Raw genomic sequence first — 19298 nt, forward strand, 5'->3', positions numbered from 1 at the left:
ACTCTCGCAAAATGTCTTGCCAACTTCAAAGAATGATGGACATGTACTCCAGGTCCCTCTATTCCAGCACACTCTTCAGAACTGTGCTATTAAGTATATATTGCCTCTTCCTATTCCTTCTGCTAAAATGCATCACCTCACACTTGTCACTATTAAATTCCATCTGTCACCTGTCTGCCCATCCTACTAGCCGATAACTATCCTGTTTCAGGAAGTTCATTTTCCAAGATCCAAGTCATTAATCTGCATCAAAAAAAAGCAGTGGTTCTAGCACTGACCCTAGGGGAACACCACTGTCGACTATCCTCCGGTCTGACCAAGAAACATTTAATATGACTCGCTGTTTTCTGTCCTTAAACCAATTTCCTATCCAAATGGACACTGACCCTCCTAATCCATGAACCTCAATTTTGTTAACCACCCTTTTATGTGGTACTTTATAAAATGCTTTCGTAAAATCCATATAAACAACATCCACTGCATTCCCTTCATCAACGTTCTCAGATAGTTTATCAAAAAATGCAGTTAGATTCATCAAGCATGAACTTCCATTTATACATCCATGCCCACTCTCCTTAATTAACGCAAACCTCTCCAAATGACTTGATTTTTTCCCCTGACCTTTTGGTCTCGTGCTGACAGCAAGCTCACCACAGAGCATGTATTTGGCAATGTGACTGTCATTCATTTGGCCCAGTCAACAGAGCCGCCTCTGACTCAAGAGGGCAAACATGCTGCGGATCCCTGCACGCTGGTGTACTTCCTCATTCGGCACTCTGTCCTGCCAGGAGATGCCCAATATCCATCTGAGGCAGTGGAGGTGGAAGCTGTTCAGCTGCTTTTCTTGGCTTGTATAAGTTGTTGATGATTCTCTACTATAAAGGAGGGTGCTGAGAACACAAGCCTGGTACACGCAGAGCTTTGTATTTTCGGTCAGTTTGCTGTCGGTTCAAACCCGTCTTCTCAACTTTGACATGACAGCTGCAGCATTGGCAATCCTGGTGCTGATTTCAGTATCAAGGGACAGATTGCTGGTGATTGTTGATCGAAGGTATGTGAAGCTGTTGACAACCTCCAAAGTGATGTTGTCAATGTTGATGGAAAGTGGAGTCTCTACGTCCAAGACTCTACGTCCAAGTGGAGTCTTGCCAAGATGAACTGCTTGTCGTCAGCTCTGATACACAGATGAACACCCCCATCTGAGTCACTGAAAGTGTTCCATATCAGCATGGAGAAGAATACACCAATTATAAAGGATGTGATAGCTAGACAGTTAGAAAATAATGATATGATTGGGCAGAGGCAACATAGATTTATTAAAAGTAAACAGGTTTGAAAAAAGCTGTTGAGTTTTTTGAGGATGCTACCTGTAGAACAGATAAAGGAGAACCAGTGGATGCTTTGGTAATGTCCCACACAGGAGGTGAGTAAACAAAATTAGAGCACATAGGATTGGGGATAATATACTGGGATGGATTGAGAATTGTTTAACAGACCGAAAACAGAGAGCAGGAATAACGGGTTCTTCTCAGGATGGCAGGCTGTTACTATTGGGGTACTGCAAGGATCAGTGTTGGAGCCACAGCTGTTAACAACCGAAATAAATGATTTGGATGTAGGGATTAAATGTAATATTTCCAAGTTTGCAGATGACACAAAGCTAGGTGAAGTGTGAGCTGCGAGAAGGATGCAGAGAGGCTTCCAGGGAAACTGGAGAGGCTAAGTGAATGGGAAAGAACATGGCAGATGGAATATAATGTGAATAAGTGTGAAGTTATCCACTTTGGTGGAATAAACAGAAATATAGAGTATTTCTTAAATGGTGAGAGTTTGGGAAGTGTTGATGTCCAAAGGGACCTGGGTGTCCTTGTTCCTGAGACACTAAAAGCTCTTGTGCAGGTGCAGCAATCAATTAGGAAGGCAAATAGTATGTTGGCCTTCACACGAGGGTCGAGGGGTCTTGAGTACGGGAGGAAAGATGTCTTGTTGCAATTGTATAGAGCCTTGGTGAAACCGCGCTGGAGTATTGTGTATAGTTTGGTCTCTTCATCTAAGGAAGTGTTGGAGAAAATCCAGATTGTGCCCAATTGTTGAACAAATTCTCCGGACTCAGACGTTGAGAACAAACACTTTATTGCATGATATCAAGAGAAATAACACCTTACCTAAATGCGGTCCAGCACTACTCCCAAAGAGCTACCGATCGCTGTGGACTTATATAGTATACAAACGTTAGAGCTAACAATTTCACAATTAGATAAGCACCCACAAGACTGCCTACTTAACGGTGCACCATGCAGGGTCCGAGGTCAGCAAAACATCAGTTTCAACAACAACAAGCTAGTTCCTTAATTCAATGCCCACTCCAGACACCATATCTGACCGTAACGTCTGGTTGTGGTTAGCTGCTCTGTCTACAATTTATGACCGTTGGTTGTGGTTAGATTAGCTACAAGCTGTGTCCTGCTTTTCTGCTTCTGCAAAGTAAGTAATAATTAGCAAAGCTAAGAAAATTTCTCCAACAGGAAGGATATGCTTGCCATAGAGAGAGTGAAACAGAGGGTCAGCAGACTAATCCCTGGGATGGTGGGATTGTCTTATCAGGAAACTGGGCCTATATTCCTTAAAATTTCGAAGAATGAGAGGTGATCTCATTGAAACTGATAAAATTCTTACAGGGCGTGACAGTGTGGACGTAGATGGGATGTTTGCCCTGGTTGGTGAGTCTAAAATCAGGGGCCCAAGTATCAGAATAAGGAGTAGGCCATTTAAAACTGAGATAGAGTTGAACTTCTGTTTAGTTTAGTTTAGATAGACAGCACTTAAACGGGACCTTCGGCCCACCGAGTCTGTGCCGACCATCAACCACCCATTTATACTAATCCTACCCTCATTCCATGTTCCTACCACATCCCCACCTGTCCCTATATTTTCCTACCACCTACCTATACTAGGGGCAATTTATAATGGCCAATTAACCTATCACCCTGCAAGTCTTTGGCATGTGGGAGGAAACCGGAGCAACCGGAGGAAACCCACGCAGACACAGGGAGAACTTGCAAACTCCACACAGGCAGTACCCAGAATCGAACCCGGGACGCTGGAGCTGTGAGGCTGCGGTGCTAACCACTGCGCCACTGTGCCGCCCTCTCAGACGGTGGTGAATCATTGGAATTTTCTACCCCAGAGAGCTGTGGCAGTTCAATCATTGAGCATGTTCAAGACAGAAATTGTTAGAAATCTTGATACTCACGACATCAAGGGATATGGCGATAGCACGGGAAAGGGTCGTTGAGGTAGATGACCAGCCATGATCGAATTGAATGGCAGAACAGGTTCGACGGGCTGAATGGACTTCTCCTATGTTCCTCTGTTCCTAAGAGAGTTGACGCCAGCGTGCAGCCCTGCTTTACCCCACTGCTGATCTTGAAAGTGTCTGATGTTGCTCCGTTGGAACTGATGGAACTGTGCATGTTCTCGTGGAAAGAAGAGATGATGCCCAAGAGTTAAAGAGGGCAGCCGAGTTTCCATCGCAGTTTGAAGAGTCCGTCTCTGCTGACAAGATCAAAGGCCTTGGTGATGTTCATCGAAACGTGTGTGGCTCTGTGGCGCAGTGGATAGCGTGTTGGAATTTTAAATAATGATAACGTAAAGCATTTAAAGGTTGTGGGTTCAAATCCCACCAGTGTCCGATTTTGGACCAGAGACAGAAGAGCATGACGGAACAGAGAGGCAACAAGTGTGTCAAAAGCACCGATTCAGAGACAGAGCGAGAGAGAGAGGAGCACAGCAGGAGTGACATCACAATGGAGAGTGAGAGCAGGGAAACAGAGAGCCGCTGGGGTGAGTTGACAGGATTTGGTTCTTGCTTCGGTGCAGTGGAAGGAGCTGTTTGGTGAGGATCTGTTAAGCTATGACATCACAGGCAAGCAGGTAGTTGATTGGTTTGGAAGAAGCTGCATGTTTGATGAGTATCTGGCAAGTGATTAAGGTCCATTTTAGTCCTAATGTTTAAAATAGTAAACAAACTAGTAGTAAGCTTAATAAAATAAACAATTGAATAAAATAATTAAGTAGTTAATTGAAACACGTTCAGGATGACAGGACAGGTGATGTGTCACAGTTGCAGCATGTGGGAGCTCCTGGATGCCAGTGTGATCCAGGGCAAGCACATCTGCAGCAAGTGTTATTCTCAATTGCTGTAAATGTAAAACTGTAATTGACATGACAATGGTGAAACGGAAGGGTTGGGAAGAAACTCATGACAGTATTGAAGGAAACTGATCTCCCTTGCAATGTTTGTATTTTTTGGTGCTGTTTGGAAACTGTTTGGCAATGTAATATTTACAGATTTTTATGAATAAAGTATATTTTGGAAATAAAACAAAGTGTTTAAGGCTCAAAGAGCCTGAATGAAAAAATCAGGAGGGGTTTCTGAGCCCAACCAACGTGAAACTGCTTGCGCACACGATGTGTATGCAGGAACATCCCGAAGGAGTGGGACTAACGAGGACAAATGTATGGGAAGCAACAACTAATTTTTAGGAAAAAATGGGTGCAAGAATTGCTTCCATTAATGTGCGGAGCATTAAATCTACTACGCGATTTGTTTCAACCTTGGATTACCTTGCCAAGGTCAAAGCTGACCGACTGTTTCTGCAGGAGTGTGGAATACCACACCTCAGCACCTACAGACAGTGGTCGCGGTGGTGGTCCCACGGGCCATCGATCTGGTTAGGGGGTAATGATTGCCGTTCCGCCGGCCTGGGTATTCTGCTGCGGGGAGGTAACTTCACCATCTCCGAAGTTAAGGAGGTGGTGGGCGGTCGCCTCCTCGTAGCAGACGTGATGTACAACAACGCTCCGCTCCGGTTGATCAACGTGTACGCCCCGGTACAACGCAGCGAGCGGCTGACCGTCTTCCAGCAGCTCCCACTGCTGCTGGCGACGTCCAGGCCGGTCATCCTAGGCGGTGACTTCAACTGCATCATCGATGCGGCTGGACGATCCGGCAGTGACGACAGCAAACTGGACGCTACGTCCAGATTACTAATAGAAACAGTTAAAGATGCCAAACTGCACGACGTCTTCAGTAAGCCTGCAGACGGAGCGCAGCGCAGATACACATGGTCAAGATCGGACGGGTCTGCCCGTTCCAGGATTGACTTACTGTTTTTGTCCCGTGCTGTCATAGTGGGATCCACCGACGTCAAGCCGTCCTCTTACTGGCCGACTGTCACTTACAGGACGACCAGCGGGTTGGCAGAGGGACGTGGAAACTCAATGCTACACTGCTGACCCCAGAGAAGGTTGAGGAACTCAAAATAGATTACAAAGGTTTGAGGACCGTGAAACCCCTCTTTGAGTCTCCAGTTCACTGGTGGGAAGCGATCAAGGAGAACATCAAGAGGTTATTCATCCACAAAGGTGTTCACAGGGCAAGAGAGAGACAGAGGGAAATGTCCCGACTCCTGAAAATTATGCAAAATCTACTCCAGTTGCAGTCTATGGGGGTCGAGGTCAAAGAGGACCTCCAAGAGGTGAAGAGCCAGCAGGCCTCGCTCTTTGCCAAGGAGGCTTCCAAGATCATCTTCCGGTCCAGAGTCCACTCCATCGAGCAGGATGAGACGTGCTCGCGTTACTTCTTCCAAAAGGTACACAGAAAGAGCTCTGTTATCAGCAGCCTGAAGGAAGAAGATGGCTTGGTAACGTCTTCGCAGTCCGACATACTAAGGATCAGCAGATCCTTTTATGCTGGGCTATATGACGCGAAGCAAACAGACAGCAGAAGATCCCAGTCCTTCCTGTCATCTATCACAGAGGTCTCAGATGACAGCAGGAGGGAGAGATTGGACAAGCCGCTAACTCTGGACGAGCTGACAAAGGCCGTCGAGTCCTTCGAGACGAGTAAAACACCCGGGAGCGACGGCTTACCGGTCGAGTTGTACTCGGCCCTGTGGGACTGGGTCGGCCCGGACCTGCTGGAAGTATACGAGACTATGCTCCTGGCCGGCAGCATGTCAGAATCCATGAGGAAAGGCATCATCACCCTCATTTACAAGCAGAAGGGGCAGAGGGCAGAAATCAGAAATTGGCGGCCCATCTCACTGCTTAATGTTGACTAAAAGATTCTGTCCAAAGTCATAGCCAGTCGAGTCAAGTCTGCTCTGGAGTTGGTGATTCACCCCGATCAGACCTGTACTGTACCCGGCAGGAAGATCTCTGATAGTCTCGCGCTACTCAGGGATTCGATCGCTTACGTACGGGACAGGAGGGTGGACACCTACCTCATCAGCCTGGACCAGGAGAAGGCTTTTGACAGGATATCGCACACCTATATGATTGACGTGCTTTCCAAAATGGGGTTTTGGGAGGGAATCTGCAATTGGATCCAACTACTCTGCACAAACATCAGTAGCGCAGTTTCAATCAACGGGTGGGAATCAGAAAGTTTCCCGATCAAATCTGGAGTCAGACAGGGCTGTCCTCTCTCCCCGGTCTTGTTTGTCTGCTGTATTGAACCCTTTGCTGAGTCTATTAGGAAGGATGCGGGCATCGGAGGGGTGACAATCCCAGGCAGCAGAGGCACTCAGGTTAAAACCTCCCTGTACATGGATGACGTCGCCATCTTCTGCTCGAATCCGCTGTGGTGCGCAGACTGATGAGCATCTGCGACCAGTTCGAACTGACCTCGGGAGCCAAAGTTAACCACGGCAAGAGCGAGGCCATGTTCTTTGGGAACTGGGCTGACCGATCCTTTGTCCCCTTCATCGTCAGGTCATATTACCTGAAGGTGCTGGGGATATGGTTCAGAAGGGCCGGGGCGTGCACCAAAACATGGGAGGAGCGAGTAGCCAAGGTACGACAAAAGTTGGGCATGTGAGGGCAGCGATCTCTCTCCATTGTGGGTAAGAACCTGGTCATCAGGTGCGAGGCGCTCACGTTGTTGCTCTACGTGGCGCAGGTCAGGCCCATACCCCACTCTTGAGCCGTGGCAGTCATCCGAGCCATTTTCTGCTTCATCTGGGGATCTAAAATGAACAGGGTCCGGAGGGACACGATGTTCAAATCTCTGGACAAGGGCGGGAAAAATGTACCCAACGTGGACCTCATCCTGATGACGACCTTCGTGTGCGGCTGCATCAAGCTGAGTGTAGATCTCCAGTACACAAACTTCAAGTGTCACTACGTGCTAAGGTTCTATCTGTCCCCGGTGTTGCGAAGGATGGGCTTGGCCACATTGCCGCGGAACGCTTCATGCAGTTGGGCCGTGCCGTACCACCTATCCTTCGTGGAGCAGTTTCTGCGGGAAAACACCTTTGACCACTGGTCCGTCAGGCAGTGGTCTGCACGGAATGTCCTCAAGGCCCTACGGGAAAAGGAAATGGTGGATCCTGTCGGATGGTTCCCCGAGCAGACCGTCAAAGTCATTTGGCGTAATGCCTCATCAGCAGAACTTTCAAACAAGCACCAAGATGTAGCTTGGCTGGTGGTGAGAAGGGCCCTTCCCGTCAGATCCTTCATGCACACCCGAAGTCTCGCCCCCTCCGCACAGTGCTCCCGCGTTGGCTGTGGTGGGGAAGAAACGGTCGCCCACCATCTCCTGGAATGTGTCTTTGCAAAGCAGTTGTTGAAAGAGATGCAGTGGTTTTTGTCGAAGTTCATCCCAAGCAGCTCTGTAACACAGCAGTCTGTGCTCTGCGGGCAGTTCCCAGGGACGCACACCGAGACAAACATCAACTGCTGCTGGAGGACTATCAATTCGGTGAAAGACGCCCTTTGGTCTGCCCGAAACTTGCTGGTCGTCCAGTGCAACGACTTGTCCACCACCGAATGTTGCAGAATGGCACATTCCAAGGTCCAGGAGTCCGTGCTGAGGCACCCACTAAAGCTTGGGGCAGCCGCAGAAAAGGCTCAATGGGGAAAGACCACAGTGTAAGGTCCCCCCACCAAGCTGAACTGAGGGGCTGGATCCATGGGAAACCCCTCGAACTGTATCGTTGATATTTTCATTTACTGTAAATATGAAACTGTAATTGGCATTACAAGAGTGAAATGGAAGGGCTGTGAAGAAACTCATGATAGTATTGAAGGAAACTGATCTCCCTTGCAATGTTTGTATTTTTTGGTGCTGTTTGAAACTGTCTGGCAATGCAATTTTTGCAGATTTTTATGAATAAAGTATATTTTGGAAATAAAAATAAAAGATATCTGTTCTCATCAGTTTAATATCTGATACGTCCCCTATCTGGGGACCAAATATTAAATTGATTTTTGGGACAGGGAAATGGAACAGGGGCTTGCCCCGTCCACTCCATGCATCCACCTGGTGAAAAAAAAATTAACAAAAAAGTTTGCGGCTCAAAGAGTGAGAAAAAAGGAATGTAGTGGTAGTAGGAGACAGCATAGTAAGGTGGATTGACTCTGTTCTCTGCAGCAAAGAGCAAGAGGCCAGACAGCTGTGTTGCCTGCTGGTGCCAGGATTCAGGACGTCTGCTCAGGGCTGGAGAGAAACATACAATGGTAGGGGGAGGAGCAAGTTGTCGTGGTCCATGTCGGCACCAACGACATAGGCAGGACAAGGATAGAGGTTCTGCATAGTCAGTATGAGGAACGAGGCAGCAAATTAAGTAGGAGAACCTCAAAGGTAATCATCTCTGGATTATTACCTGAGCCATGTGCAAATTGGCATAGGACAAATAAGATTAGAAAAATTAATGCGTGGCTCAATGACTGGTGTGGTAGTAGTGGGTTCTGGTTCGTGGGGCATTGGCACCAGTACTGGGGAAAGAGGTGGCTGTACCATTGGGACGGTCTGCACCTGAACCGTGCTGTGACCGGAGTTCCAGCGAGCCACATAACCAGGGAAGTAGAGACAGTTTTAAACTGAATAGTGGGGGCAAGGGATCAAAATTGGGTAGATCTGGTGAATCAAGGAGGAGAGACAAGGCAAGAGAGAAAGGTATAAATATGGGAAATGATAAACAGACTGTGACAGGAAGGGACAGAGCAGACAAATCAAAGAGTAAATCAACAGATAAGGCTAGAGGTTACAAAAATAATAAAAGGACAAAACTAAATGTTCTGTATCTGAATGCATGGAGCATTCGAAACAAAACAGATGAACTGAGAGCACAAATAGAATAAATAAGTACAATCTGATAGTCATTACAGAGACATGGCTGCAGGGCGACATAGATTGGGATGTGAATATTGGAGGTTACATGGGATTTAGGAAGGACAGGAAGCTTGGAAAAGGTGGCGGGGTAGCTCTGTTAATTAATGATGGTATTAGCGCAATAGAGAGGGATGACCTGAGTGCTGGAGATCAGGATGTAGAAGCAGTTTGGGTTGAGATGAGAAATAATACAGGCAAGAAGTCACTTGTGGGAATGGTGTACAGGCCACCTAACATTAATCACACTGTAGGATGGGGTATAAAAAAAGAAATAATGGCAGCTTGTCAGAAAGGTAAACAATAATTATGGGGGATTTTGATCTCCATATAGACTGGAAAATTCTGATGGGCAGAGGTAGCCTAGATGAGGAGTACATCGAATGTTTTTGGGATAATTTCTTGGAAAAATAAGTTCTGGAGCCAACCAGAGAGCAGGCTCTACTAGACCTGGCATTGTGCAACGAGATAGGATTAATTAATGACCTCATAGTGAAGGTGCCCCAAAGTAGTAGCGATCATAATATGATTGAATTTTACATTCAGTTTGAGGGAGAGGAGAGTGGGTCCCAGACTGGTATTTTAAACTTAAATAAGGGTAATTATAGGGACATGAAAGCAGAGCTAGCAAAAGTGAACTGGCAAATTAGGTTAAGGGATAAGTCAATAGAGATTCAGTGGCAGACATTTAAGGAAAATTTCAGAATACACAGAATAGATACATTTCAACGAGAAAGAAAAATTCCAAAGGTGGGACTCACCATCCGTGGTGAACAAAAACAGTTAAAGATACTATCAAACTTAAAGAAAAAGCCTATAATTGTGCAAAGATGGGAGGCAGGTCAGAAGACTGGACAGAATATAAAAAACAGCAAAGAATGACTAAAAGATTGATAAGGAATGTAAAATTAGAGTACGAGAGAAAGCGAGCGAGAAATATAAAGACAGCTATTAAGAGTTTCGATAGATATTTTAAAAAGAAAAGTGTTAACAAAATGAGTGTTGGTCCTATGGAAAGTGTGTCTGGGGAATTAATAATGGATAATTAAGAGATGGCAGATGAATTGAACAGATACTTTGGATTGGTCTTCACTATTGAGGATACAAATAACATCCCAGTATTCGCTGCAAGTCAGGAAATGGAAGGGAGGGAGGAACTCAAGAAAATTACAATCACCAGGGAAGTGGTACTAAACAAATTGTTGGAGCTGCGGGCTGACAAGTCGCCAGGTCCTGAAGTGGCTAGTGAGATAGTTGATGCGCTGGTTTTAATTTTCCAAAATTCCCTCGCTTCGGGAAGGTTCTGTTAGATTGGAAAGTAGCGAATGTAATTCATTTATTCAAAAAGGGAGGGAGACAGAAAGGAGGAAACGACAGGCCAGTTAGCTTTACATCTGTCTTCGGGAAAATGTTCGGAGCGATTACTGAAGATGTTATAGCAGGGCATTTAGAAAAAATTAAGGTAACCAGGCAGAGTCACATGGTTTTGTGAAAGGGAAACCATGTTTAACCAATTTATTGGAGTTCTTTGAGGGAGTTATATGTGCAGTGGTTAAAGGGGTACCGGTGGATGTATTGTACTTCGATTTCCAGAAGGATGAGGTGCCATATCAAAGGTTATTGCAGAAAATAAAAGCTCATGGTGTCGGGGGTAACATATTGGCATGGATAGAAGATTGACTAGCTAACAGGAAACAGAGAGTCAGCATAAATGGGTCATTTTATGGTTGGCAAGAAGTAACGAGTGGTGTGTCACAAGGATCTGTGCTGGGGCCTCAACATTCTACAATTCTCGAAATGACTTTGATGAAGGGACCAAAAGTATGGTTGCTAAATTTTCTGATGACAAAGACAGGGAGGAAAGTAGGTTGTGAAGAGGACATAAGGGGGCTACAAAGGGATATAGATAGGTTAAGTGAATGGGCAAAGACCTGGCAAATGGAGTGTAATGTGGGAAAGTGGGAAATTGTCCACTATGGCCGGAAGAATAAAAAAGCATATTCTCCAAATGGTGAGAGATTGCAGAGATCTGAGATGCAGAGGGATCTGGGTGTCCTAGTGCACGAATAGCAAAAGATTAGTCTGCAGGTACAGCACGTAATTAGGAAAGCTAATAGAATGTTATCATTTATCGCCAGGGGAATTGAATACAATATTAGCGAGGTTACGCTTCAGCTATACAGGACATTGGTGAGACCACTTCTGCAGTACTGAGTACAGTACTGGTCTCCTTATTTATGGAAGGATGTAAATACATTGAGGTAGTACAGAGAAGGTTTACTAGACTATTACATGGAATGGGCGGGCTGTCTTACGAGGAAAGATTGGACAGGCTAGGTTTGTATCCACTAGAGTTTAGAAGAGAAAGAGGCGACATGATTGAAACATACAAAATCCTGAGGGGTTTTGACAGGGTGGATGTGGAAAGGATGTTTCCCCTTGTGGGAGAATCTAGAGCTAGGGGGTCACTGTTTAAAAATAAGGGGTCACCCATTTAAGACAGAGATGAGGAGCAATTTTCCCCCTCAGAGGGTCGTGAGTCTTTGGAATTTTCTTCCTCAAAAGGCGGTGGAAGCAGAGTCTTTGAATATTTTTAAGGGAGAGATGGATAGATTCTTTATCTGCAAGGGGGTGAAAGGTTATCGGAGGGAGATGGAAATGTGGAGTAATCAGTTCAGCCATGAGCTTATTGAATGGTGAAGCAGGCTCGAAGGGACGAGCGGCCCACTCCTCCTCCTAATTCGTATGTTCATATGTAAAGACAATGTAGAGTGGTCTGTACTGTTCACTGTACTTCTCATGTAACTGCCGAAGTGAGCAAATCATCTCGACTGTCGATCTACCAGATCTGAAGCTGCACTGAGACTCAGGATAGATGTGTGATGCCAGGGTCTGCAATCTGGTCAGAGCAATGTGAGCAAAGACCTTCCCCACAATACTTAGCAAGGAGATGCCTCGGTAATTGCTGCAGTCCCTGCGATTCCCCCTTATTGTTGTACAAGGTGACAATGTTTGCATCATGCATGTTTTGAGGTGCAGATCTTTCCTTCCAACAGAGACACAGAAGTTCATGGTGATGCTGCAGCAGAGCCGCATTTCCACTTTTGATGATTCCTGGTGGAATACCATCATTTCCCGGGGCTTTACCACTGGCAAGACGGTCAATGGCCTTATTGAGCTCTACTATGGTGGGGTCATTGTCCAGCTCCTCCATGACAGGGAAGTATGGAATGGCGCTGAGAGCCACTTCAATGACAATATTCTCTGTTATGTAGAGTTTAAGGTAATGCTCCACTCACCTTTCCATCTGCTTGATAACAGATGATTCCACTTTGACATTGCACTGAGGCCTTGAGCATTGTTGTCTGAAAGAGCCTGATTGAGGATGTTGAGGAACTCCTGGGTCCTTTCTGGATCGGTGGTTCGTCAAGTGTTGATCAGAGGACGACCTTTCTTCATGGATAGATGAAGCTTCCTTGGCTGAAGCCTGACCTTGTTACACACCAGGGAGTGGTCAGTGTCACAGTCAGCGCTGTAATAGCTGCGAGTGATGAGGACACTGCTGAGGGTGGTATGTCTGATGATGATAAGGTCTAGCTGCTGCCAGTGGCGTGATCTTGGATGTCTCCAGGACACCCTGTGGCACAGCTTGACCTGGAAGTAGCTGTTCATCACACAGAGTCCATGGTGACAGCATAGCTCCAGCAACCTCTGTCCATTTTCATTCATCTTGGAAATCCCCTGGTGCCCTATGCTCGTTGGCCAAGCTGTAGTCAGTACCCAAGCTTGCGTTGAAGTCTCCAAGAAGGTACAGTCCCTCAGTGCTGGGAATTCTGCTGATGGCAGTGTCAAGTGTCACATAGAATTGATCCTTGACATCTGGGGTGGAGGTGAGTGTCAGGACATAGATGCACATGAGATTAACTGGGCCCACACTTATTGACACGTGAAGAGTAAGAAGTCTCTCTGAGCCTACTGTGGGTGGTTCACTCATCTCAAGTGGCGTGTATTTTCCTGTGAAACCCACTCCATGCTCACGAGTTGCCTCTTGGGCTTTCCCCGGCCAGAATAAAGTGTAGTGTTTCTCTTTGAGGGATCCACTTTGAATGAGTCTAGTTTCTTGCAGCACAGCAATGTCCACATTGAGCCTTGTGAGTTCTTTGTCTATCACAGCTGTCTTGTGTGTGTCATCAACCTGCAGAGGGGTGTCAGTCAGACCAGGACACATGGCCCTCACATTCCAGCTTGCGATGCGAAGGACTGGTGTCTTCTTTGTTGAGCTTGCTTTTCTTGGTGCATTGATTATCGATCCGCCTGTTGAGAGATGACTCTCTAAGCTCCAAGCACCCATTGAAGCAAGCAGGTTGTGGCAGGACAGCACCTAACTGATTGGGGGCTGCCCAGCTTGGAGTGGGTGGTAGCTATCCAATGAGATGCCATGTTATCTTCCACTGTCAGAAGTAACCCCTGGTGCTCATACTCTGCACCAATTGAGTGAGAGCTTATAATCGGTATCCGTTTCCTCCCGCGTTGTGTTAATGTTTAAGCACAAATCGTGTCCTCTGCACGGCACATTAGTACTGAACACAAAATGGCTCCTTTGGTCATGTGTTAATTATAAAATAGCTTTCTTGACCTTGTTAGTCATTACAATGGATTGAAAGATTGTGGTTCGAGTCTCTGATATTTCCATCCTTACTTTGGGCGGCACAGTGGCGCAGTGGTTAGCACCGCAGCCTCACAGCTCCTGGGACCCGGGTTCGATACCGGGTACTGCCTGTGTGGAGTTTGCAAATTCTCCCTGTGTCTGCGTGGGTTTTCTCCGGGTGCTCCGGTTTCCTGCCAAAAGACTTGCAGGTTGATAGGTAAATTGGCCATTATAAATTGTCACTCGTATAGGTAGGTGGTAGGGAAATATAGGGACAGGTGGGGATGTTTGTTGGGAATATGGGATTAGGGTAGGATTAGTATAAAAATGGGTGGTTGATGTTTGGCACAGATTCGGTGGGCTGAAGGGCCTGTTTCAGTGCTGTATATCTAATCTAATCTAAAATCTAATCTTCCCTCAGCAACCCAGGATGCAGCCCATTCAAACTGGGTGACTTTTCTACTGTGAGTGCTGCCAACCTTGTAATTGTCTCCTCTTTATCTATTTTCATCCTGTCCAATTTCTTCACTTCATCCTCCTTTCCTGTGACATTTGCAGCATCCGCTTATTTTGTGATACTTAATTAGTATCTCAGCCACACCCTCTGCCTCCACAGGATCTCCTAAATGACCCACCCTTTCATTGACTGTCCATATGTTGGTAAAAGAATTCAGTGTTCCCAGTTATGTGACTCGCTAATCTTTTCTCATACATTCTCTTGCTGATCTCATTTCCTTTTTCAACTCTCCTCTGTACTTTCTTTATTCTGCTTGTTTCTCTCCTGCATATAAATCCTCACATGATTTCGATATTAATGATTTTTGAACTATTTTGTTGAAGGATTGAGTTTTGCAAATTTCTCCCTAGCTCCCCTCATGGTCAGGCAGAAAGTTTACCTGCTGTGTTTTCAAACAGCAACAGCTTTATTTGAAAAGCCATTATGACAGGATTCCGGGTTTTAATCCAGTCACAAATCTGGTTCTGATGTCTTGTGGCTCCAGCTGTCACATGACCTGTCAGAGGATGACCTCATAATTGACCCAGTCATGGAGCTGTGGGTTGATGTTTAAATTGTTTCAAAATAATTTTCCAGAAGGACAATTAAAATGAATCGATATATAAAAGGTAGATTTTGTGCATTTGTGCTCCCAGTGGAAATTCCTGCAGTCTGCTGGTATTCAGAACCCCAATTCCCCACGGGAAGCTCTGTGTCAGAATATGTATTCATTATATCAATATTATACAGAATCATTTCATGGGAGACCCCAGTGTGAATTGTAGACAGGTGGGTCAGTTTTAACTTTCAAATTAACACAGAAGCAAAATACTGCAGATGCTGGAAATCTGAAGTAAAAACAGAAAATGCTGGAAATACTCAGCAGGTCTGGCAGCATCTGTGGAGAGAGAAACAGAGTTAACGTTTCAGATCTGTGACCTTTCATCAGAACCGGGCTGAAATTGTTTGTGGAACAGACACGATGGGCCAAGTGGCCTCTTTCTGTGCCTTAAACTTTCTCTGAGTCTAAGATTCTATGAGATTCTGGAATCAATTTCAGGGTCGACGACATTACACTCTGTAAGGATAGGAAGATGGAGATTATTAACTGCAGTGCAAGAATATAGATGCTTTTACATTATTTTAATCGAAATTGATTTAAATTTTGTGTTCACGAATCCGATCTTTTGATCACAATGACACTGATAACAATGGAAAAAGCAAGACTTGCATTTCACGACCACAGGACGTTGCAAAGCCTTTTACAGCCAATGAAGGACTTTCCAAGTGTAGTCACTGGAGTCATGTAGGAAACATGGTGGCCAATGTGTGCACAGCAAGCTACCAGAAACAACAATGTGACAAAAACCAGATAATCTGTTTTTAAGTGATTTTGATTCAGGGTTAAACAATGACCAGCATCCTAGAAATAATTCCCCTTCTATTCTCTGAAATAGTGCCATGGTACCTTTAACATCCACCTGAGAGGGCAGAGGGATCCTCAGTTTTCTGTCTCACCTGAAAAACAGCATTTCGGATAGTGCAGCACTGCCTTCGTACTGCACTGGAGTGTCAGCCATTTTTAAAGGCTGTTAGTCCCATTGGAAAATATTTAAAGGAAGATTAAATGAAATGAAATAAATACATTGCTATTGCGTCTCACCCATCCCCCCATAACAGTTAAATTAATTATTTGCCCTTTCCCTCCCAAAACCTACCTTTACCATCTGACCTTCAGCCCAAAACTGCACAAATTGTAAACTATAACACTTCCCACCATCCCCTACACCCATGACATTAATTTGACTCCGTCCCCCCATCCCCACAATGAGAAACTTAACTGCTCCCCCCTCCCCACCAGTGTTGCACCTCATTTCCCGGGACGGGGCTCCGAAGGCACGGCAGTGCCGGCCACTGGGCTGAAGATCGCAGCTGGATATCAGGAAGTGATGGGATAATAATTAATGCAGGTTTGTGGTCCCGTTGACGAGCGGTGGGGTGTCCCCCACAAGGCCTCGCCGTCGCCGGCAATATCGAGCCAGGCCCTGCCGGCGTTGAGGTCCGTGGCGGGCCTCATCCGGGGCCATCTTCAGGCGGCTCCCACCCCACCCCCACCACAGATCTCGACGTCGAGGGCACTATAGAATCCAGCCCATTGTTTCTGTCAATCTCAACTCCACAAGGATTTGCCTGTTAATTGTAGAAAAATTAAAGCTCTATAACCTTTTGATAAAAGGGGGTTCAAATCCATTTCCAAACAAATGATAGTTCTCATTGTATCGAGAACATGTTTTCTTACAAACAAACATACCAATTAGGAGCAGGAGTAGACCACTTGGCCCCTCGAGCCTGCTCCACCATTCAATAAGATCATGAGTGATCTGATTGTAACCTCAACTCCGCATTCCCACCTGCCCCCGATAACCTTTCACCCCCTTGTTTCTCAAGAATCTATCTACCAAAGCCTTAAAATATTTCAGAATTTCTGCCGTCCAGCAACTCTCACTTTATTTCCTGGATTTCACCTAAAAAATGTATTTCCACACTTTAGATATCCTGTACTTCATTAATGTTTTTGCTCCCTGGGGATTTCCCTTCAATTATGTTCAGCGCTGGTATTTTACTGCCACACACTGACTGAAAGTGTCCCATCTTTCTGCAGGAAAAACACTCAGCTTCTTTGGCGAGGCAGTTTTCCCACTTGTGTCTCTCTCGGCCACACCTACAGCAATTGGTTGCAGCTACCACGAGATGCTCTTCCCGTCTTTCTTGTATTTACCCCTAATATTTCCTTTTGTTTTCTGAACAAATTCAATTGAGTCTGCAACTCTCGAGATCAGAATCTCCCTGTCCCCTCGAACAACGGATTGGTTAAACTTTCTAACCTCTGTTTGTCTGCTCAGTTGAAACTCTTTCGTTAATGTGAGATCAGCCCTGGACTGTAGATGATCTGAAAGGGTGTTGTCTAATACCCCGAACACAATCCTGTCTCCATTCAGCTCTTCCCTTAAGTTGCGGTATTCACAATCCTCCGTGAGATTGTACAAGTCATTGATAAATGAATGAATACTCTCCCCTTTCTGTTTTGTACGCTTACTAAATTCAAAGTGATTCCTGACAATGCAGCAGCCAGCCGACGTCATCAGAGCTGCGCACATGCACAAACAGTCTCCTGCGCTCTGAGATGCTGCGCATGCTCAGCCTACATCTTCCAGGACGAAGTGGCGCATGCGCGGGAAAACTCTCTACCCCCTCTCAGCCACTCACTCCAGGCCGCTCACTGCTCGCTCCTCGCGACCCCGCTCCCCCGCCCTCCGGCCGCTTGCTACACCCCCACCCCCGCACTGCCCTCTCTCCGTCCACTCACGCCCCGCTTCCCCCCCACGTCCCTCCAGACACTAGCTCTAAGCCATGCTACTTCCCTCCTCTCGGCCTCTCGCTCCAACATTCGATCATTCTTCACCGCACCACCCGATAAAGCACGGCGAGCCTCGAGGGGTGATGGGGCAATGTTGGAGCGAGTGGCCGAGTGGAGGGAAGCGGCAGAGCCCATGGCCTGGAGTGTGAGCGGCCAGGGAGCAGGATGGGGGTGGTGGTGGGCGAAGCGGGGAGTGAGCAGTCAGAGAGTGGGATGGGGGGAAGCGGGGAATGATCGACCGGAGAATGGGATGGCGCTGTTTAGAGGGGATTTGAGGAAAAAATGTTTCACCTCGAGGGTGGTTGGAATCTGGAACACATTCCCTGAAGGAGTGGGAGAGGCAGGAACCCTCACAACATTTAAGAAGTATCTAGATGAGCTCTCAAAACGCCACAAAATACAAGGCTACGGCCACGTGCTGGAAAATGGAATTAGAATAGATAGGTACTTGATGGCCGGCACGGACATGATGGCCGAAGGGCCTGTTTCAGTGCTGTATAACTCTATGACTCTATGAAACCTCACTGAATTACAGAGGGCGTGCAGCACTGTCAGAGGTGCTGTCCTTCTGATGAGACTTCAAACAGCGCAACGTTCTCCGAGTATCAACCAAAACATTTCCATTGTGTAGATATGTGCCATATTTGCTTATGAAATGACAGTCACTGCTCCGAAAGTAATTCACTTTAGGTGAATTAAGATGACTTGGTACTATATAACTGGTGAATGCACAAGAAGGAGCGGGGGACTGTTGGGGGTGGGACGGAGGCGGCGATGGCAACCTTTGAGGGGATTTTTGGGTCGAAGTTGTTTTCTGTGATAAATTGAGTAGCTCCATCTTTAATCCTGGCAGCTGCCTGAATGTCACAGACAGTGACATTTCAGTGGAAGAGGCTGCATTTGCGCATGTGCTAGTACAGCGTCACCTGGTGGTTGCGTTGTCAGCAAACGCAGCGTTTTAACTTTGGCTCCATGATGGCATATTTTTCCTCAATTAAAATAGGTCTTGCGTGCCTTAATAACTTCTTCACACATAGCCTTCTGTTCTTCATGAGGATGTTGCATACACACTCCCTCCATTTCAGACAATATTGTACTGACCTGCTCCATGTCTGGCTTCTGCACGAGACCCGATGCAGTAGATACCTTGCAAACCTCTGGAACCATCTCGGCCACTCCTCGGCTTGGTTCAGTCCAGTGACCTTTTCAAAGGTACAGGCAAAGATTTCTCCATCTTCACTTTGGTTTACTGTGGCCCCCATATAATATTCTGATAGCTGTCAACAATTTATAAGAGTCTGACGGTTAAAATAACCTGAGTTTACTCTGCACACCTTACATTGAATGTTTCATCCACAACTCTCCATGAGGTGCCGTACAGATTATATTAAATCACTTCCTGTGATGATGCACATAGTCTATTTATATAATCTGCCCAGTAACAACCCAATGTCCACTCTTATATTATTGTACAAATGTGAGAAAAGCTGAGGATGGGAATGGAACGTCTGAATGAAGATTTCATGATGCTGATGATGTAAATGAGGCTGATCTGTTACCC

The 19298-nt window shown here is 46.1% G+C and overlaps 1 pseudogene; it reads left to right on the forward strand.

Moving 5' to 3' along the window:
- The first annotated feature begins 8183 nt into the window (after positions 1 to 8183).
- Positions 8184 to 8340, forward strand: LOC137358458 (U2 spliceosomal RNA; annotated as a pseudogene).
- Positions 8341 to 19298: the final 10958 nt, after the last annotated feature.

The sequence above is a fragment of the Heterodontus francisci genome, chromosome 50 (genome assembly GCF_036365525.1).
Source record: "Heterodontus francisci isolate sHetFra1 chromosome 50, sHetFra1.hap1, whole genome shotgun sequence".
Classification (NCBI taxonomy): Eukaryota; Metazoa; Chordata; class Chondrichthyes; order Heterodontiformes; family Heterodontidae; genus Heterodontus; species Heterodontus francisci.